Source organism: Acromyrmex echinatior, chromosome 13 (assembly GCF_024713525.1).
Source record: "Acromyrmex echinatior isolate Ae372 chromosome 13, ASM2471352v2, whole genome shotgun sequence".
NCBI classification, from domain to species: domain Eukaryota; kingdom Metazoa; phylum Arthropoda; class Insecta; order Hymenoptera; family Formicidae; genus Acromyrmex; species Acromyrmex echinatior.
Genome location: NC_141864.1, coordinates 1,380,857 through 1,404,770, shown reverse-complemented (window position 1 = coordinate 1,404,770; position 23,914 = coordinate 1,380,857). Strand labels below are relative to the sequence as shown.

The following is a 23,914-nucleotide window of genomic DNA, read 5'->3' as shown; positions in this document are numbered from 1 at the left end:
GGAGAGCGAATACAGAATTTTAAAAACTGGAAGAAATGTTAAGCAAATAGTGAAAAACATAAAAATTCTTACAAAATTAGAAGAAATGTAAATACAAAGTATGTGTTAAATGTAAAAAAGATTATTGTCATGAGATAAACGCAGTATGATAGCATTCTGCTCGATCTTCCGCTTATATATATGTATGTACATAATGTTCGTTACATACACTTCAATAGGTAAAATTCAATAAGTAACTTTTTCTGAAGAAGAGAAATCTGGAATAAAAATTGGGGGTTCCCATTTATAATTTTTAAGTTACCCCCTTTATCACCCCCAGCGGGTGGGGGTGGGGGGGTTATGTTAGGTGTCACAAGATAGCTCTTTTGGAACCATTGAATACGTGTATTTTTACTTTTTTGATTCGTTAAGTTTTTCGCGAGATTTTTAAAACTTTTTAGAGTAATTTTTTAATTTCGCTGATTACAGCGCCATCTGTCCACAAAAATAATTATAATGATAGGTAAACTTTACGTAACTTTTTCTGAAGAACATAAATCTGCAATAAAAAATGGGGGTTCCCATTAAAAATTTTTAAGTTACCCCCTCTATCACCCCCAGCGGTTGGGGGTGGGGGGTTGTGTTAGGTGTCACAAGATAGCTCTTTTGGAATCATTGAATACGGGTATTTTTACTTTTTTTATTCGATGAGTATTTCTCGAGATATTAGACCGTTTTCATACTTTTCGGACACCCTGTATATATATATATATATATATATATATATATATATATATATATATATATACAGGGTTGGCCATATTCGACGGAAAGATGTTTTTTTTTTCAATCATGGGAAAGAGATGTTAGATTGAGTAACGACGTTTCCCATGATTGAAAAAAAAAACATCTTTCCGTCGAATATGGTCAACCCTATATATATATAAGGAACTCTACGTATTCACAAAATAAAGCTATTAAACTGCTAATCAAAACTATTTGATCTCGAATTTCAATGAAGTTCACTTCAAAGAAGTTAGAACCTCATTTTTTAAAAATTGTTTAAAAATTGTTATTGAGTGAATCTCGAGTTAAAAATTACAGAGATCTCTTCGTCTTGTTAAAAGGAAGCAGGAACTCTAATCAGAACTATTGTATCTAAAGTTCATTTTTCAAAAATTACTTTTATTCAACAGGAACTCTAAATATTCATAAAATGAAGCTATTGGACCGCTCAAAACTATTCGATCTGGATTTTCGATAAGAAGTTAGCATCCCATTTTTTAATAATTATTTAAACATAGTTAGTAAGCGGAATTCTTGTTATAAATTATAGAGAACATTTCGTGAAAAGAAAACGGAAATTTTAATCAAAATTATGGAATTTCAATGTTGGGGTGCTAACTTCACAGACACCAGATCATCGACTGAAACGGTTGGTTTTGTTACAGTGTATTGTTCGTATAATCGTGTGATAATCGTTTTCAGTACTAAGCTATTTAACTGAATATATAGGATGATCTGCAAAGACCATGGTAACTCTTAATTGTAGGTCCTTGAGATTACTTTAAAATTATAATATTAAGTGTAGTAAAAAGAAATCCATTATTTTTCCAATAGATGGCTTTAGTAATCTGTATCTCGTCTACGCGTGATACAGATTACTAAAGCCATCTATTGAAAAAATAATGGATTTCTTTTTACTACATCTAATATTAAAATGTTAGAGTGATAGTCTTCAGATAAAGTTATAACCTTTTTTGAAGTTTACGACCTTGGTAATTGGATTAATAATTAGGTTTTTAAAATAATCTGAAGTGTCTACGCCTTAAGCGTTGTTATTTATAGAACATTTTGTATATTCAATCAAATTATTTATATACTAAAAACAATTATTATGCATGAATAGAAAAATGTCTCAGAACCTACTGCTATAACCAATGTATTGGAAAACATTTTAACTTTTTTTTACGTTCAAAAAGATTTTCCTACTTAAATAAAATGAATATAGAAGATCCAGTTTAATCGTTATAGACCTATAGTAATGTATGTACTTCGTGATGCAGCGCTATCGCAGCCAGCCGTTGCTATCGGCCTCAACTGTCCGAGCGCTAAAAGGTTCGCATGCAGAGGACGAGGTGTCACCAGGTCTAAATTATGAGTTTTGGTATATCTGGTACTACGATATTTACAGCTTTATTTACAGTATGTACAGAATGTATTGGCCATGAAAAGGGTCGTTTGTACGCGGTAGACTACTGTGAGAGGCGTTCGCGATAAGGTATCCGCGGTTTACAGTGTGGAGTTCTAGCAATCGTTATTGTCCAGATTCCTTCCAAGGGAGAGGTCTTCGAATGCGGTAAAGCGTACTTTCCTTTGTAAGGCTGCCGGCGTCCCTTGCGGTGTATGTGGCGACAGCTCTACAGTCCGAGCTTTCGGTGCTCGTCTCCTACTCGTTATCCGTAATTTGTCCACGCCGTCGTCGGAATTGTTGTCAGTGGAAAGATCGTGGTCAATGGCATTGCTGGCAGCGGAAATAGTGCTGCAGACATGAACAGATAGCTTAATGATGTGTCCCTGCGCAGTCTGCTGTCTCATGTACACAGTAAGTATTTTTCTGACGATGAACGTGGTGTCGTCAAGGCTACTCTCTGTCTGCCGCGTCAAGTCGCGCTTCCTCTGCTACAGGGCGTGGCTACTGGGCCTCTGGGCTGACTGGTTGCGCCGCTTCTCCTATGGTGCTGAAATGCCTCCACCTTGTTAGATCTGTAAACGCCTCCGCTGTACTGCTGCGGTGCTGCACTTTCGGTATTCAGCCTTGCTGTTCCTCTGCCGGTCGGCACCCGAGTTGATCTCGTAGATCGAGGCAGCTTGATAGAGATTCAGGATGCTACAAAGTTGTCTCCAGAAATCGTCTTGAGCAATTTGGCCTCGCCTTGGCGGGCCTTATATCTCTCGCCGGGCTAATCTTAAACGCGGGTGCGTGATTGTCGCGCCAGCCCCCTGGAGGCTGAGTCGCGGTATTTGCGGTACGCGAGCGCTCGCGAGAAAATTGTTGCCACAAAGCACTCGCGAAAAAGTTGGCGCGTGCTGGATTCTGTCTTGCAGGCGTCTGTACATTGGGTGCTTGTGGTGCTGGCGCTTGCAGCCATCGCAGATCTCTAATTCCTATTTCTTAAAATAAATATATTTTTATTCATTCCAAACAAAACCTAATTTGACAATTTCCAGGATATTCACAGATTGGCAGGTTTCGACAATATATCTTTTCAGAACACTGACTGACATTGTTGGTTCCGGGACAGCATATTTTTTGAGGTCATCTAGAACATTATTTTCAGTACGTTTTATTATTATTTATTTATGATAATGGTTTTTACCTAAACAATTTGACTGAATATACAAGACGATCTGTAAAGACCATAGTAACATTTAATCGTAGATTCTTGATATTACTTTAAAATCATAATATCAAAACCTCAGTATTATATCCTTCAAATGGATATAACCTAAAACATTATGTTCGAGAGCGAGACAAAGCAAGAGCGATAGAGAGAAAATTTGAGCGAGAAGGCGTTTTGAGCTAAAATTCGATTTATGTGAATTCGTAATTGATCACAAGTCGAACGCGGCGGTTTTCTTGCGGCGGTGTGTCTCAAAGGCGATTGCACTTATTGCGGAGAGTTAACTTTGACTGAAAAAAGCGAAAAAGAAGGATCACTGTTCGAATCTGCTTTTTCGTAGAACAAAGGCTTCTTTTTTCAATCGCCTATGAGATTCTCGAAAAATTATAAAAGTTGAGATAACCCTATGATTCAGGCATCGATTGACAATTCTCGATTGCGATGACCAAGCGGTACGCTATTACCATGCGCGCCCGCCAAATCAGGAATTCTGATTGGGTTGTCAGTATGTTACGCGTTTCGCGTCACGCGAGCGCGCGTGCGCTATGACCGATCCGAATTTGATTGCCGTTTTAGCGATTGGAATGTGTACATACGACATGCGGCTTTGATTATATTTTTTGACTTTATCAATGAAGTGATTGTCAAGTTTGTTTTTTGGCAACTTTTAGAAACGTTTGAAATTGTTCTAGCTTTCAATCCACATATTGCACGTACACCGAATCTGCGAAAACTATTTTTCGGATCCATCTCGAACACATTACATTTTTAATAATTTGATTTAGGATCTCAAGTGTTTACCCTTAAGCATTATTACTGCCTTTATGGAACATTCTATACATTTTGTAAAATATTAGGTGTACAACTTTGCTTCCGCCATTTTCCTATAGATGGCTTTAGCGATAAGTGATGATCGAAATAAATAGATCATAGACGTCATACAATAAACTTGGGCATCTGTCAACATAACCCCATAGAAACATTAGTCGATTTGTGTCTGCATCATAAAGTTATTCTCGATTGAAAATGTCAGTTTACGAGTCAAATTGTCGTCATTTGGTCGCGGGAGGTTTTAATTTTCTGCTTCAATATGAAGAAATCTGCGGCTGAGGCTCATCGAATACTCTCAAATACTTATGGTGAGACCGCTATTAGTGAAAGAACGTGTCGTGAGTGGTTTCAACGCTTCAAGAACGGTGATTTTGACGTCGAAGACCGGCATAGCGGTGAAAGAGAGAAGGTTTTCGAAGATGCAGAATTGGAGGCATTACTTGATCAAGACTTGTGTCAAAATCAAAAAGAATTGGCACGATCATTGGGAGTGACTCAACAAGCCATTTCAAAACGTCATGGGAATGATTCAGAAGCAAGGAAATTGGGTGCCGTACGAGTTGAAGCTGAGAGATGTTGAACGGCGTTTGTTTGCTTGTGAACAGCTGCTTGAAAGGCAAAGACGGAAGGGATTTCTGCATCGCATTGTGACTGGGGACGAAAAATGGGTTCATTACAATAACCCCAAGCTCAGCAAGTCATGGGGAGTTCCCGGCCATGCTTCTACGTCGACGGTCAAACCGAATATTCACGATTCCAAGGTCATGCTCTGTATTTAGTGGGACCAGTTCGGCGTAATGTATTATGAGCTGTTAAAACCGACTGAAACAATCACAGGCGATCAGTATCGAACGCAATTGATGTGCTTGAGCCGAGCATTGAAAGACAAACGGCCGCAATACAACGAGAGACACGACAAAGTGATTTTGCAGCATGATAATGCTCGACTCCATATTGCGAAAGTTGTCAAGACATACTTGGAAACGTTGAAATGGGAAGTCCTACCCCACCCGCCGTATTCTCCAGACGTTGCTCCCTCTGACTATCACTTGTTTCGATCAATGGCACACGGCATGGCTGACCAGCACTTCCGGTCTTAAGAAGTAAAAAATTGGATCGATTCGTGGATCGCCTCAAAAGATGACCAGTTTTTTCGACGCGGGATTCGTATGCTGTTCGAAAGATGGGAGAAAGTAGTGGCCAGCGATGGACAATATTTTGAATCATAAATATATAACCAGTTTTTTACAATAAAGCCTCGAATTTCGGAAAAAAAACGGCGGAAGCAGTTTTACACTTAATAATTTATGCTGATAATTAAACATTAGTAAATATTGTTGTTATACATAAATAAAAGAATATCTTGGAATCTACCGTTTTAATAGACGTTCTGGAAAATATTCTGTTCCGGAACCTATTGTTTTAGTCAATGTTCTGGAAAAATATGCTTCTGGAACATGCCAATCTAAGAATGACCTGATAATGTTGTCGCTCTTTTGATTGAACATATTTTTTGCAAAAACTGGATGTATGTTTCAAATTGTTATCCTGCTGTAGTGAAATGTATAAAATTATAACCAATGAAGCGTGTGTTGGAAGGAATGGCATGGCATGTCAAAATGTTATGATAGCGTTTGGAATTCATTATTCCTTCGATTTTTATTAATTCACCAACTGCACCATCTCCTAAACATCCCCAGATCATAATAGAACCTCCTCCATGCTCGACTGAATGCATGCATTTGTGCTTTTTGTACCCAAACACTTCAAACTTCGATTTATCGGTAAAAAGAACTTTCTTACATTGATTGTGATCCAGTTCCTGTGTTTTGTAGCCCACGATAGCTTCTTTTTTTTTATTAATAAGCTTAAACAACGGTTTTCGAGTCGCAACACATCCCTTCAAGCCACTGACTATAAGATGGCGTTTGACAGTCGTAATTGACACACTTTTCTTCCTCATTCTCAGCAGCACGGATCTGGAAAACTATTTAAAATCTGTCTCGTTTTCTGATAAATTTGTCTTCCTGTTTGTAGTCATTCGAGGTTGTCCAAATCGTGTCGATCACGTACTCTTGTTTTCGACATATCTTTTGAGGGTATACTGCAAGTTACCAAGAGACCTTTTCTAGTGAACAATTTCACGCAAACTATGTTCTGCATTTTTTAAAGTGACAAATCGCTTTTCGATTGATAATCCATTTACGAAACACTTTACAAGTTTACACAGTATCGCACAATATAAGGCGAACAACAACACCGGAGTTCTTTTACTGTACGTGTTGACGAGTCGGTTTTCAAAACATTGAGGACGCTATTACTACAAGCACTTTCCGCGTGTATTTTGTTCATTTCCATGATCAGACACTATATGGCTATTAGGCACATTTCCTATAAAATAACAATTATTAAGAATTTTTATATAAATAGTGTATAATCTGATGCATTCGAGTGTTTATAACAGGAGATGGATTTATTTCTATGCAAAAGAACGCATATCACATCTACAGAAATATTAAAAAATTTGGAAGTGTTCAATACACTTCCAAATTTTATATATATATATATATATATATATATATATATATATATATATATACATATATATGTAATCATCGATTAATGTGAATTGGATTTGAAGAACTAGTGCGTACTGATGCATATTAAAGCCGTTGTACACTGATTTAATTTGAGTAAAAATGCAAATATTTGCGAATTATAAGCTACATATTTTAATAGTACAGTAAAATATATTGAATATTTCCTGTACGACGACTTTAACGTATCAGTGCGCACTGAGTGCAATTCGCTATAAGGTACACACACACACACACACACACACACACACACACACACACACAATATGTGTGTGTGTGTGTATGTGTGTGTATCGTCAATCAATAATTATATTAACCTAAAAAAAAATTATTCTGAATTAGATCAAAGACCATTTCAAAATGTGTTACACTAATATTGAATCTCTCTCTTTCTTCAGAAACGTTGAATCACAACCTAACAAAATGTTAACAAGATATGATGAAAACGTTTAATGTTTATTAAAGTAATGTTTTGCAAATATTATAATTTATTATAGTATTTAAGAACATTGATTCAATATGAGGGCAAGTCAATAAGTTTTTAGAAAAACATAGTAAAACACATTTTTTTTGATCGATTCATTTTTATTTCTCAACATAGTCTCCTTTCATACACTGATCCAATATCGTTCCATATTCCAACTTCCAATTTTCCAACTTTTTTAAGCTGTCCAAATAATATGATTTGTCCAACCCTTCAAAATAAGTCTCTGTTTCGGTAATGAGCTCTGTGGTGGTGAATCTCTTTCCTCCGAACCATTTCTTCAGGTTTGGAAACAGGAAATAGTCGCAGGGGGCTAAATCTGGCGAATATGCTGGATGGGGAAGCAATTCGTAGCGGAATTCGACCATCGGTGCCGGACATGTGTGAACTCATGCATGTCTTGATGGAAGAGTACTTTCTTCTTCTCCAAACGGGGACGTTTTTTCTTTAAAATGTTGTTGAAACGGTCCAATAAGGCTGCGTAGTAATCGCCATTGATCGTTTGCTTCGATGGAAAGTAATCAATATGAATTATACATCTCAAAAAACTGTGGCCACTGTGGTCCAAACTGTTCCTTCGTCTCGGGTGTGAAGTAATCTCCATGTTTCGTCCACAGTAATGAATCGACGCAGAAATTCATCTGGATTACGTTGAAACATCACCAAACATTGTTTTGAAATCGTCACACGGTCGCGCTTATAGTCCACAGTGAGTAAACGCGGCACCCATCTTGCTGATAGCTTTTTCATACCCAATTGTTAGTGCAAAATTGAAATCATTGTGCCATGTGATATGCCTGTGGCCTCAACAAGCTCGCATACTTTCACTCGTCGATCAGTCAAAACAATATCGTGGACTTTATTGATGATTTCTAGCGTAACAGCTTCAATTGGACGTCTCGAACGAGGTGCATCACATGTGGATGTACGATCACGTTTAAATTTATTCACCCAATAGTATACAGTCGCAAACGCTGATGCAGATGTGCTATGAACATTATCCAACTCGGCTTTGATTTCTTTCGGTATTAAACTTTTCATATGTAGATGTTTGATCACTGCATGAAATTCGTTTTTTTCTATTTTGCAAAAAATACAAAGGTTGTTCGCTTTAATCGTCTACAGAAATGAAACCATGCAATGAATTCCGCTTAAAATTGGACAATAATTAGCTGAAAGATACTACGTGTCAAAAAGTAACATGACATTACGAGTGCTCTCTGATTTTCTAAGAACATACTGACTTGCCCTCATTTATTTAATATATAAATTTTTAAAAATTATTTTTTAAATTAATTTATACATAAAATTAAACTTATAAAATTCGTTTTATTTATTTTCATCTTGCAATTTTTGAATCATCTAAGAATCATTCTATTAAAACACAAGAGAATCTCAAAATACTGCACTTTTAATTACATTTTCTTTTTATGAGTCCTTATTTCATAAAAAATAAAATACAATTTAGAGATGCTAATGTGAATATTAATATGCTTATTGTTCCTAATAATACTATGTTTCTTTCCTATCATTCTTTCTTTCTTTTTCTTTTCTCTTCCTTTTTCTTTCTTTTTAATTCTTTTCATTCTATGAATCCTTTTTTTCTTGAAAACTATTAATAACTGAAAATAGAATACATCACGGATACTTCGTTTGCACGGCAAATTCCTCATTTGGGTTTGATAACATTCGTAATTATAATTGGCCAGTTTTATAAGATTTATTCACGTATGCTTCAGCATGTTCCTGCTATAGCTTCTACTCATTTCAACGAGCGCGTTAGATTGAGTAAATGTTATAGTAGAAGCATTTTAAAGCATGTTAGAGCATAAACCTCTAATTACAGATGTTATTAAATTCAATTAAAGGTGTCATCTAAACGTCATCAAAGATATTAACATTAATATTAATAGAATAAAAAATTCGTATATTTTCTTAAAAATTAACACAATGTCATGGCTTATTTCGACCTATAATTAAATTAACTTTAAATTAATATTGTATAATCAACAAACGTTTCAACCTTACAAAGCCTTCCTCAGTGTTATAACGCAGAAATACAATCTTAAATTAACCATTCAAATGAATAACGGATATAATAAAAATTTAAAAATCATCAGTAGTGAAGTGTCAATATATAAAAAATTCAAACATCAATAAATATCATGACAGATGACAATAAGATAGGAATATTTGGATACTTCAGCCAACAGTAGATTAATTATGTTCATCGATAAAATAGTTTTGCTAAAAATTTGCGCAATAATATAAAATTAGACTAGTTCAAATACTCAGTAATCTCGAAACATATCACGGAAAATAATCATAACTTTAATTGGGAAAAAGTTAGAGTAAGTTAAAAGTAACATAATGTCAATGTATAATTTTGTATTCTACAATGTAACTTCCAAGGAACATACAAAAATCAACAAAAGAATCAAAATGACATCAAAATGACTTTATTTTAATGCTTGAAGACAATAAACAATTAAATTTTAGCCAAAAATCACATTACCTCATTTTGGATTTTCTCTTGGTTTGATATGTTATCTCCTCTTTGGGCAGCTATGTAACACTATGTGTTATGTTACATATATATTGTAGAATATGAAATTACAATATTATTATCATGTTACTTTTAATTTATCAATTGGACAGAGTTCCATATCTTCCGAAATCTTCGCAAATAGTATATTTTTCATTGAGAGGAAACTTTAAATTGTCCATGCGCACAATTACCCTCCGCGAATTGATTTAATAAGAAAAACAATACTTAAAGGCTTTTTAACTTAACTCAATGAATAATAGTGCAAAAGACGCGCAAATTGACTTATTTTTGTAAGATATGCACGATTAAAGAAACAAAATAAAAGTAGGACGTATCTCTTTCATGGAAACCACTAATAATTAAAAATAAAATACAACTTAATGACGCTAATATGAATATTAATATATTGTTCCTAATAATACTATGCTTCATACAATTTTTTACTCTAAATGAAGTATGCTTCTTTTTATATCACTTTTTCGTCCATTTCTGTCTTTTTCTTTTTTTTTCATCCTTTTTCTTTCTTTTCAGTTTTTTCCTATTCTTTCTATTACTTCTTTCTCTGTCATAAAAATCATTAATATAAGTGAAAATAAAATAATATACAAATATATTATAATACAAATTACAATATTTAACTCCATATAATGTTGTGCTTCCTTTTACATCACTTTTCATTCCTTTTCCTCTCTTTTCAGCATATCTCTGTGGAGGATATATCAAACTACTTTACGATTATGATTGTCTGTTCTATTTCGGACATCATGATGAGTCCATCATGATTGGTTGAAATAGAATCAGACAATTCTTAATCGTAACCGTGATCTGATGTGAGCATAAAGTTCTTTTTTTTCATGAAAGTTACTAACGACTGAAAATATGATACAATACAAGTAATATGGTACAATACAAATATGATATGATTACTGATATTTTGATGAATATAATATTTTCCTCTCACACTTTTTTTTTCTTTTTACTTTTTTTTCCTCTTATATTTTTTTCCATAAGTCCTTGCTTTTCTATGAAAGAAAGGAATCTATAATTATTATAAGCTATAATTATTTTGAAAATAAAGTACAAAAACACACAGATTAATAAATACTAATATTGCTCTATACAATATTATGTTTCTTGTCACACTGTGACCCTTTCCTTCTTTTACCTTTTTTTTCATATTTTTCAATCCATTCCTTTCTATGAATTCCTTTCTTTTTTCTTGAAAACTATTATATAATCGAGAATACATCACAAACTACTACGTTTTCATGGTCCTTATTCGAGTTTGATAACATCGTAATTATGAAACTGATCAATCACAGTTCTTCCATTCTTCAGAGAAATAACTATTGGGTATGGTCAACGCGATGCTGCAAACGCTTTGAAGCGTTTTTTAACTGATCAGTTTGTAAAATTCTTTCTTCTAATTGGTCAAAGCATTTGTAGCGAGACTTTGACCACAGTCATATAATTGGTTATTTTTACAACTACAGACGTTATTAAATCTAGAGACCCTCTAATTAGAGTCTGCCATTTTTTTTCCGATTTGTGAATGATCCAATATATTTCATCCATTTAAATGCATAATAAAAACATTATCCCAGACAGCATAGGACATCCACTGAACATCCAGATTTGGTTTCAATCTGGTCCAAACGTCCATGGACTTATTGTTAGTAACGAATGTTTTAAAAACATACATTATTTAATGTATAAAGTATGTTTACATTTGGACATTTTAAAAATGTCTCATGCAAATAATTTTAATAAATCTGTTTGCGATGTGTTGCTTTCGCAGACTTGACAAATGAAAATTTTTTTAAGATCAAACGAGGAGTTTTACTTTTTTCCTTCGGTAACGAAAATTTACCAAATTAAAGCTTAGTTCAGACAGCACGCAGCAAACGGCAAGCGTCGTCGAAGCAAAGCTTGCTGTTCACAGTGATAAGAGTTTGAAATCTTTTGCTTCCAACGTGCAGTCAGAGACCAGTGGAGAGTAGAGTCCTTAGATAACTAGAGTCAAGCCATGCCCTAAAAATGACGTGCGTGTTCAAAATGTGTGTTTGCTCTCAATTAGTGATATAAATGTATGTGCGTTTTCAATTAGTACTATCATTGTATGGGCACGCCAATTACAAGAGAGGATGGAGGAAAGGTCTAGGAAACCAGAATAGAATACTCTAGTATTCTAGGGACTTTAGTGGAGGAAACATCTTTTGAACGTTCCATGGATGTCACTAGGACATCTATGCTGTGTTGAAAATTTTTAATGACAAAAAAATTCATGTAAAATTTTTTGTTGTTGAAAATTTTCTTATAAGAATTATTTTATCTTTATTATAGTCTAAAATTTGTTTAATATATTAATTTAGTCCAGTTTTAGCCTATTGGACATTTTTAAGAAGTCCAAAATGATAACACTGGATGTTTTTAAAACGTTTTTAAAATATCCATGGATTTAATCTGGATGTTTTTAATATGACCAAAACGTCCAACATGTACATTTTAAATATATTTTTAAAATATTATTGTGCTGTCTGGGATGCTTTTACTTAACGCTTGATGCACGACTATGGACTTGCTGTCATAATATTTATGATTAAATACTACTAAATTTTTATGTTGTTTAAATTTTAATCATAGTCACCAGCTATAAGTCATTTGAACGTGTCAGAATGTTCGTTCATCAGAAACTATGAAACTTATAGGACATCTTTATAGAGAGCCACAACTAATAGCACCACTATAAAGTGAGATCAAGTGAGATAGCATGATTTTTCTCTCGCACAATCTCGATGAAAAGTGGCTACCACTTCAGGTGGTCAAACTCCGATTAGAGGGTCTCTAATTAGACCCGATTAAGAATGCCATCTACACGCAGTCAGAAATACTAACATTAATACTCTTCCATACATCTATGTTTCTTGTACATATATCTCTTTTCTTTTTCCTTCCTTTCTTTTTATTTTCTTTTTTTTCCATTTCCTTTCTCTTCAGTTTTTTCTTTTTTATGTCGTTTACTTTTTATGAAAATCACCAACTGAGAATAAAATACAACACAAAGATATTAATGTGAATACTAATATTCCGTATTATGTTCATATCATACCACTTTATTTCCTTGTCTTCTTTATTATTTTTCCTTTTTCTTTTTCTTTCTTTTCCTTTTCTTTTTCTTTCTTTTCTTTTTCTTTTTCTTTTCTTTTTCTTTTTCTTTCTTTTTAATTCTTTCTATTCAATGAGGCCTTCTTTTCATGAATTACTAATAATTAAAAATATAATACAACATAAAAATACTAATATGAGCACTAATATTTTGCTGAATATAATGTGCTTCTTTTCATACATTTTTTTCTTTTTTTATATGCTTTTTCATTTTTTTTTCTTTTTTTTTCGATTTCTTTTTTATTCTTTTAAGTGTTCTTCTTTCTATAAATTTTTTCCTTTTCAAAATAAGTTAATAATAATTTCAGCTAATAATAATTCAATAAAATAATACAAAGGTACTGAGATAAATATTAACATTTTGATATATAATACTTCCTTCTACAGCTCCTTTATTTTGGTATATAATACTTCTTTCTACAGTTCCTTTTCTTTTTTGCTCTTCTTTTTTCATTTTCTTTCTTTTCCTTTCTTTTCCTTTTTTTATGAGTTTTTTTTTCGTTTTCTTTTCCTACAATATTTCAAACCTTTCATTTCTATGAGTTTTTTACTCTTCATAAAAATCATTAATAACTGACAACAAAATACACGCAAATATAATTTAAATACTAATATTTTGTTCCACAAAACGTTATGCTTTCTATTAGAGTTCTTTTCCTTTATTTTATTTTTTTTCTTATCCTTTCTCCTTTTTCTTTTTATTATTTCTTTCCTTTCCTTTCTCATTTTACATATATATTTTATAATAATATAATACGAGCTAAACGTTAATAATTACCAGATAAATAAATAAATACAAATAATTTAATAATAAAATAATATTAATAATAAAATAAATAGCAACTCGCAAAGTAAATGCAACGAGAGAACCAAGATTACTCTAAATAAAATTACTTGTTTTAGTATAAGTTGCGTTTTAAACGACATTGTCACGACACGTAACTTTCAGGATATTCTAGTAAAGGTATACAGATTGGAATATTTTTTTTGGAAACATACTTTGAAGAAAGAAGATTATATTATTTTTTAAATACTTGCCTTTTCTTTTCAGGCTTTTGCTTTCAATAAATCTGAAAATAAAATACAACACAAAGAATCAATTCTTTTATAATTATAAAGAATAGAGAGAATAAATTAATAGATTATAAAACTTATCTGATACGATATTTTGTGAAGAGAAATCTTTAACAGTTTAAAAGGAGGTATCTTTTATATTATTATATATTAATCTCAACACACACACACAGGCACGCACGCACGCACGCACGCGCGCGCGCACAACCTCAATTGTCAATCACATTTATCAAAGTCAAAGCATATTATTGAATAATGCTCGACGATGATAGCCGCTCACGAAGTAAGCAGTTGTCATTATGAGAAAACCAATCAGCATCGTGGAAAAGCAGCAACAATAAACTTCGAGAAATGCGAATAATTGTCTTAACATCTCCTTTTTTAGAAAAAATTTAAATTAAAGTTTGAGATTTTCATTTAAAAAATCAAGTTGACTTTATAATGATCCTTGGGCTGAATTTGATTCCATAATGGTTTTTTTAAACGTAGAATTTTCTGTTCTTTTTATTTTCTGGAATCAAAAATAAGAATTTCCATTTAAAATGACAGTTATAACAATTGCTTAGTAGGTGATTAATATTAACGTCGTCAAACGGAGCGCTTCCAGTGATGATTTGCTAACCTTCAGACCGCATAACTTGTAAAGTACTCGAAGAAAATATATTTTATTATAGAGTTTTGAAAAGTCTTGACATCAGTTATATGAACATGAAATAAAGAATCGAGATTTCCGTTTAAAAAATTTTAGATATTCTTGACCTGATTTTAAGAACGTCTCCTTTAGGTCAACCAAAGTCATCACTTTCTATCTCTCTAATGAGCAACTTTTGTATAAAACATTTTTCCGTATCTTTTATATTTTTTGAGATATTTTAATATAAAGTGACTTACCCTGTCATGTAAAATGACTCACCCTGTATATACAGGGTAAAAATGTCACTTTTATAATGTATGACATATCAATTTCTTCCAATAATACGGAATATTAAATGTTAAATTTATAAATTTGTGTAAATAGAGGAAAGTCTGAAGAATGTAAATATTTTTCCATAAATTAATTCAATAACGATAAAAAGTTATTGAAGAATAAAGGCTTAAGTATAGCGTTTTCCCTCAATCACTTTAATTTATAAAAATTATATATTAATTTTCCATCAAGTTTTATTTAAAAAATTATTAATATTAAAAATGAAACGCACGCCTAGAGCTTCTTCCAGATGTTTTAAGTCATCAGCTGCCAGATTAGATAAATCAATATTCTCCGATATATTGATATTCGTTCCTCGAGATTTTAGCCTTATGTCTACTTTATCCAGTTCTAACAACCAAATTGCAGGTACTACACTACTAAGATATAAAAATACAGATGGGCAGAACCTGGAAATATAACAATTGTAATAAATAATAAATTCTTACACATTACATCTGTCAAGTTACATTAAAGTTATCATTAAAAGTAGATCATAAAAAACATTTTTGTATTATTATTCTATTTTATCATTGTGAAAAAATACTATTGGATTATGAAAAATTATTTGAACAAACAGTATACAACATTCTATTAAAATTATTTCAAATTATGTTTTTTGATACTATGATTTTTGACTTCCTGATCATATGTTTTCTGATACTATGATTTTCTTATAATGTGACTTCTAACTATTTTATTCGCAAATCGAATAATTTTTTCTAGTTATCAGCATTTTATGTCGTGTTTTTGACTTTTAAAAAAATTAATATTTCTAATTGTTTATTTCCTTAATATTGTAGTTTCATATAAGTGCAACTCATATTCTCTCCTTAATACTGCTTTTTAAATTGAAATTTTTTTAAGATAAATGTACACTAGCGCTCAAAAGGTTTTTGACAAATGATCTTCACAGGTAAAGTTGGTAGTATTGACCCGCTTAGTTTAATTGTTAGTTAATTGTATCACTGTCGATAGTATTAAAGCTCCTGAATAGTTGCGGCGGCCATACTGGAATTGTGAGAAATACATGTTAATTTATACTGCATGCCATTTGTAAATAAAGACAAATCTAAATGACAAGATCACTTTAAAACGCTTATAAAAATGGGCAGAAATTGTTCTTTTCTTCCTTAATAGTCAGTAAATGATCGTAAAAGGTAAATAAAGTGAGCCTAAATTCGGGTAGAAACATATAGTGTTACATAGCTGTTGAAACGAATAAAATATATATATTTACGTATAAAATTCCAAGATAAGTGTAGTTTCTGTCCATTTTTAGAACTTTCATAAGTATGAGGCAAGTCTCATTTTCACAATTAAACAAGTAATAATAAAATGGCAACACAAATTTCGTCGTCAAAACGTCATTTTTCCATACTTATAAGTTCAGTCATTTATCGTGGCGAAGCGCTGCAACACACACATAAGCACGAGCTCTTGTACATATGCTCGCTTTCGGCACGCTAAGAGCACATATACATGGGTTCGTGCTTGCGTGTGTGGGACTATCGATTTCGCCACATTTTGCCAGGCCGCCATCTGATTCTGTGTCATTGAGTATTCAGAAACTTAAAGGCTATTGATCATGGACAAATATTTATCTTTACCAAAAGGATTCCAAAGAATCCTCTAAGGTAGAAGAATTCTAAGGTAATTGAAGAACGTTGACAATATAAAAAAATTGACACAAATTTACGACTATTAACAAAAATGTTTAGATATATTATTAAATTCATAATTTTGTTTATATAAATGCACCAAAATAAAAGTATACACCTAAATAAGTATGCATATGAGGTTTATTCTAAATGTATAAGACATCTGCGTATAGTATATCTTTGTCACAGTATATCGTAGCAATTCTGTTCATTAATGTGAAGCATATAGCGCCGCGTGCATGCTAAGTAGAGACAATATATGATAACGCCATTTAAGGGGATGCTGGAGCGAAGGCTGAAGTTAATCAAGGTCGATATTACAGGTTTTTATTTCCAATGTATAAGATGCTTACGCCCTCTGAGTTAATATGATTATGCAGGAAATTCGATCGATTAATTATCGATATTTTTATTCCGTTTCCTTTATTACATTATCATCTTAGCAGGGACGTGTATAAGGGTCAGTTCCACAAATGTAAAATTTATTTTGGAAAATTTTCCAATTTTAGAATTGAGAAAAAAATAAACCGTAATTGAAGTTAATCTTATATTTGTAGAATCGGACCTTAGAAATACAGTTGTATTATATACACATACAGTGTAAGCCGTGTTCCAATATATATACCACCAGTATTAAAAATCTGTAATATACATAAAGTACAGATTTTTAACTTTAATAGTTATATCGATACGAAGCCGTAGTAGCACTTTTTCCTTACATCCAATGCCATTTTAGGTAATAATAATATAGTATCAATAAATGAATACGACATTGCACATACATAATGTAATTCTTTTTCATGAATATCCATATATATATAATGAGTATATCTGTACACATAAAATGAGAATTTATCAGAGAATTCGTAATTTGATTATCTTTTTAAGATGTTACGTCTGATCATCTGCGTTTGATTCTCGTTACCTTCAATTTATGTTAGTTGTATGTACATTCTGATATTGAAAATATAAAAGCATATATCCTTAATATCTGTATATTTGACCATAAAAAAACATATCTCTTTTTATTTTTTCAACGTAGAAAAAAGAAGATCAGTACACTTTTTTATTACACGTAACAAAAAGAGATGAAGTAGCTACACACGTACGTGAATATGAATTAGAAATATATTTTATGTTTTGTAATGTGAGTACATCATAATGCACATAAAATATAATTCTATTATTCACTAATGTGTCTATATTATATCTGCATAAAAAGCTAAGTATGAGCTAAGTATGATATAACTTCTATCTCTCTTTTATAGGTCTTCTACAATAAGCCATTAATTACAAATCAGAAGTAAGAAGCTAAAAATTGATCAATCACAATCAATTTTTCTGACTTCTTATTTATGGCTGATTTATAGCTTATAATTGTAAAAGGCTCATTAAATATAATACATAATAAAAAGAGATGAAATAGCTACATATGTATGTGCAATGTATTTACATACTGACAATACATGTTACATCCTAAGTTAAAATAGTATTGAGAATAAAGGAAAAAGTGCTATTACATTATACGTATATACATGTATTTTAAATACATGGTTACATCCGAAGATATATTTAAGTCACAGTCAGAATGTATTTAGTAAAAATATACTTATTGTAACTTGCTGTTAGTCAACGTACACATTGACCTATAAATGTATAAATTTGCTAAAACATTTTGCTTTGAATATGATATACTTATATACATTTCATAAACGTACAGCATCGTACGAAAATTATGCATGTGACTATTGACTGTATAATGTATGCTATACATGTATATATGTATAACGTATATATTATATAGGGTGTCCAAAAAGACCTCGGATTTAGGAGCTGAACATAAAGGTGACTATAACTATAATCGTAAAGGAATGTGAATTATACTTGTATCGGCATGCATAGTACGCCAAAATATAATATGTTGACCTATGATTCACGTTCTCTTCTATGATTGAATTACGGCCATTCTTGTGCTATAAGGCCATTACATAACGCTTTTAGAAAAAACGTTTCAGACAAAAGTTATAAGGTTTGAAAAAAGCTGTTTACTGATATTCAGTCTTTTTTTTCTTCATTAGTTTCTTTGTTTCCATCATGTCAGCTTTTGATTCCATCATGACAATGCTATTCTTTAATTGTATACATTTCTTTAATTGTAGACGCAAAATTCTACAAGTTGATTCCGTAATTGTATTTCACCAAATTTGATAATCGAATGCCTCTGCCAGTAAATTAAAAATAGTCAATCCACGATGAAGGCCTCTGACATTTATCTATAATTAGCCAAAGCATGATTTACAGCTGTGGCATTTTGTTATAGCTAGCCAGCTCACGATTAACGCCTCTGACAGTAAATTAAAAATAGTCAGCCCACGATGGACGCTTCTGACATTTGTCTATAACTAGCCAAAGCACGATTTACGGCTGTGGCATTTTGTTATAGCTAGCCAGCTCACGATTAATGCCTCTGACAGTAAATTAAAAATAGTCAGCCCACGATGAACGTCTCTGACATTTGTCTATAACTAGCCAAAGCACGATTAACGACTCTGGCAGTAAATTAAAAATAGTCAGCCCACGATGAACGCCTCTGACATTGGATCTAATTAAACAAAGCACAAATTATTGTTAACTATTAGGTATACAAATAAGTTTCCGCCGTTTGACGAAAGACGGCGCCACTAGCAATGGTTAAAATTGTCTGATGTAAAACATTATATCATAAGGTTGGACATCTGTCAACAACATAATTTTGAAATACTAGCGATTTTGTATCAGCATCATATATTTTTTTTTGTGCAAAAATGCCGAGTTTTGAGCCGAATAAGCGTCATTTGCGGGAACTTTTGATTTACTTCTTTAATTTGAAGAAATCTGCAGCTGAGGCTCATCGATTGCTTGTAGAAGCATATGATGAGGCTGTCTTAAGTGAGAGAAGTTGTCGTGAATGGTTCCAAAAATTTAAGAACGGTGAATTTGACGTCGAAAACAAAGAATGTAGCGGAAGGCCGAAAGTGAACGAAGACGCGGAATTGGAAGCATTATTGAATGAAGATTCGTGCCAAACGCAAAGAGAACTTGCACTTATATTTTCACTTACATCAATAAAACATTATGTATCTTTCTTTCACAATAAATGCTTAATTTTTGATAAAAAACGGCGGAAACTTATTTGTACACCTAATATATCACTTGTATGATAAATAAAAGTGACATTTTCACGAATGACATAAAGATGCTAACCTTTTCCATACTGGCTTTATAAGGTGCCTTCCAACAAGAAACATATATCACAATAAGCAATTTTGACCTTCTAGAGTGCCTTCCAACAAGAGACATAGTGTGATACGGTGCATCATTACAATCTTGTTCGCCAATACAAGAATGAGATACTGTATTGTACTGAGTCGCTTGTTAGAAAGCACCCATAATCTTCTCTTACCAAAGGCAGACAATATTCTGCTACATTTTTTTCTATTTTGTGGACACAAAACACTATATAACTATACACACACACACACACACACACACACACACACATATATGGTTGTGTGTAAAACACTACTACACTACACTGAATTGACAGTTCTGTTGCACGGCAACGATACTGTGAACGCGGGTCATACTGGTTACAGCTGATTGACTCATATAACGCTGTTATTTTCTGACACATACAGCGTCACGCAAAACGATATATGTATGCATATATAAATATATATACACACATACAAAAAATTTTTATTTTTCACTCTAAGAAAAAAGATACATAATCGATATCATGGTCACATTATCTTCTCCTTAGCGACTAATTAAGAAAAGGCATTCATCGTAACTAAATTTACGTTATTGTAAAAACTCTCTATTATCTTTGAAGTTCTATTATTGATACATCATTTAAGGGCATTCTCCAGGTTTATTCCACTAAAAAAAAAAAATACAAATAGATGACCAGATATATGACGCAGTAAAATTCTATATTACATTCTGGCGCAAAAATGTGATCAGTAGCCCTTTGAAACTGAATGTATCATAAAAATAATAAAGTAATATTTTAAAAATACATTGTATTCAATAAAATGCATTAAGTTATTATGATGTCCAATCACTATTATTAAGAAAATACAATATTATTTAGAAAGGAAAATATTTTCATGATAATTTGCTGGAAGGTATGATTAGGTCGCAGCATACTGTTCCTTATACGCTTCCTGTGACGCTCTTGAGATGCATGTCCGCGCGTGAGCGGTTCGGCCGTCAAGCGACGAGCGGTTGTGAAGGAAAAGTAGGCAGCATTTCAGAAATCGGCCCGAAATGCGCAACTAATTTCGAGTACATTGAAGTACACAATTTACACAATATATAATTTCTGTAATTTTATAAAAAGTATATTTGAAGTAATAGGTTTATTAATAATGTTATTTATTAAAAAAAAAGGAAAAAAGGAAAAAGCAGGATCGAACATAAGATCTTCAATATTCTAATCTTGCACCCAACGCCCGAGACCACGCTGAGTTCTTGCGGATCACCTCGACGAACATGGTACATATAGCGCACGGAAAGTCTTAAACTATTGTATATCTCATCAATGTTTATGTTTTGAAATCATTTTTGCATTTGCATTTTTGCTACGTTAATGAGAAAAATATATGATTAATATAATTTAATAAAAAGAAAATGAAAGAATTTTAATTCACAAACATACTCCAGACGATAAAAATTGGAGATTTTCACATCTGGAGTATTGAATATTAGTCCAAGAAACCGAAGTCTGTCAAAAAAAAAAACGAAGAACTGGCAAGCGTGTTCGTCATTTTAAATTCTTTCAATTTCTGTTATTTCGATAGAGCGAGACAGAGAAAAAACAAAAACGGATAGAAGCTCCGATTGTAATTGGTGAGTCTCCGCGCGGAAACGCCGAACTGGGCTCGTCTAGCAAAACAATGAGTCTGTTCTTCTCTCTGTGGTCGCTTGTTTCTAGCGACCGAAAATATTTTCTCGATGATCTCGGCCGCTTGGCGTGTATCATAAGGAGAAAAGAGACATTCTAGATAATACATAATTTTTATTAAATTATATTAATCCTTGACCTACGATTTAAGTTATGATGGCGCGTGCCTGGAACATGTTGTTTATGTTTGGCCCGATAGACGTACCACGGCTCTCATCAATGATACTTATGTTTGGCCCGATTTCTTTACCACGAGTCTCACACGATATTATAAGTGAAAGAGTTAATCACATACCTTTCTCATTAATATATAATAGCAAAAATGATTTCAAAACGTGATAATTAATGAGATATAGTTTACGATTTTCCGTGTATTTTATGTACCACGTTCATAGAGGCGGTCTGCAAAAATTCAGCGTCTCGGGCGTTAGGTGCGAGATCAGAATGTTGAGGATCTTATGTTCTTGTTTTTTCCTTTTTTTCTTAATTTTTTTTTAAACAAATAACGTTATTAATGAATATATTACTCCAAATATATTTTTATAGAATTATAGAAATTATATGTGTACCTCAGTGTGCTCAGAACTAGTTACACATTTCGAGTCAATTTCTAAAGTGCTGCCTATTTTTCCTTTACAACTGCTCAACAGTCGACGGCTAAACCGCTGGATCGCGCGCGGACGTGCATCTCAGGAGCGTCACAGTATAAGAAACATGCTGCTATTGTACCTTCCAACATGAAAATTATCATGACAACATTTTAGCATGACAATTATCATAAAAATATTTCCCTTCCTACATAATTGTTATTTTCTTAATAATAGTGATTGAACATTAATAAGTATATACATTTTACTAAATATTATGTACTTTTAAAATATTTACTTTATTATTTTTATACATTACATTGATACATTAGGTTTTCTTTCAAAGAGCTACTGACCACGCTTATGTGCCACAAAATATCTTTTAATATAGAATACTGATATCAATTTAAGGCTAATAAGAGTCGATACAAAACGAGATGCGTAATTTTAAATTGGAATGACTCAACTTCAATAACTCCGTGATGTCTTCTTTATTCAACATGTGAATAAAGAAGGCATGTTGAAGACACTACAGAAGACTAAGGAAAGTAAAGGATTAATAATTTGCTATAAGGTACGGAACATATTTCTTAGTGCAACGCTCCTAAGATACACATCCGCGCACGATCCGGTGCAACTCAGCCGTCGAGCATTGAGCGGCGGCGGCGGGGGGAAAGAAGGCGATGCTTCAAAAGTCGAACCAAAATTTAACATGTATTCCAATAACTATAGGAAGAATACCAAATCACTTTAATAGATAAATAAAAAATTATTTGTATATTGCATATAAAGGCACATATAAAGGCTCTTTGATTTGTTAATTATAAAATTATATTGATATCATCCTTATAATTATATTAATCATCGCACTTTTGCGATTTGATTGATTATCAGAATTTTCATTCATATGATAATTATAAAAAAAACATTTCACAGAAAGTACTGATCGACATAACATTATTACAGAAACATGATTTTTTTTTGGATTTTTTCTAAAGGTAAAACTTTTAGAAATACACATATAATTTCAATAATTAAATAAAAATATATTTAGCTTGTAATATATGTTTGTTAACAATGTCACTTATTTAAAAAAAAAAAATTATGAAAAAAGAAAAAAGGAAATTGATCATGAGATCTTTAACATTCAGATTTCGCATCATCCGCATGAGACCACGCCGAGGTCTTGCAAATCATTTCTATGAACGTGGTATATACAGGGTGGGCCATCTATTGGTACGTTTTTGAATTTCGTCGTATGGCAACACCGAACGAGCTACAGACCCGAAATTTTGACAGTTTATTAGTCATACCGTCCGCGGCACGAAACAACATGTTTTCTCTTGAAGAGCGTTTTGAAATTTTAAAAACTTATTTTCAAAGTCAGTGCTGTGTCGCCGAAACTGTACGAATTTTGAAAAGAAATATGGGTCGTGATAGAGCACCCACCGAAGGAGCTATACGCAAATTGGTGAGGAAAGTTCGTGAGAAAGGGATGTTAGTGGATGACAGAAGTGGTCCCAGAGCTCGGACAGTGCGCACACTGTTGAATATTGAGGCTGTGGCCCAAAGTGTGAGACAATTCCAGCTTTGAAAAACAATATTACGACTGTTTTGAGTGAAATTGGCGCCGAGGTAGTCCAAAATGTCATTAATAATTGGGGTGACC

At 32.6% G+C, this 23,914-nt stretch overlaps 1 long non-coding RNA gene across 1 annotated transcript in view; it reads right to left on the bottom strand.

The window, feature by feature from the left end:
• The window catches only part of LOC147907486 (uncharacterized), a 210,857-nt gene extending 187,572 nt beyond the window's left edge, over positions 1–23,285 (bottom strand). Inside the window, exon 1 of the long non-coding RNA XR_015547091.1 lies at positions 22,388–23,285. This is a non-coding gene — a long non-coding RNA (uncharacterized LOC147907486). The remainder of the gene's footprint in view (positions 1–22,387) is intronic.
• Positions 23,286–23,914: the final 629 nt, after the last annotated feature.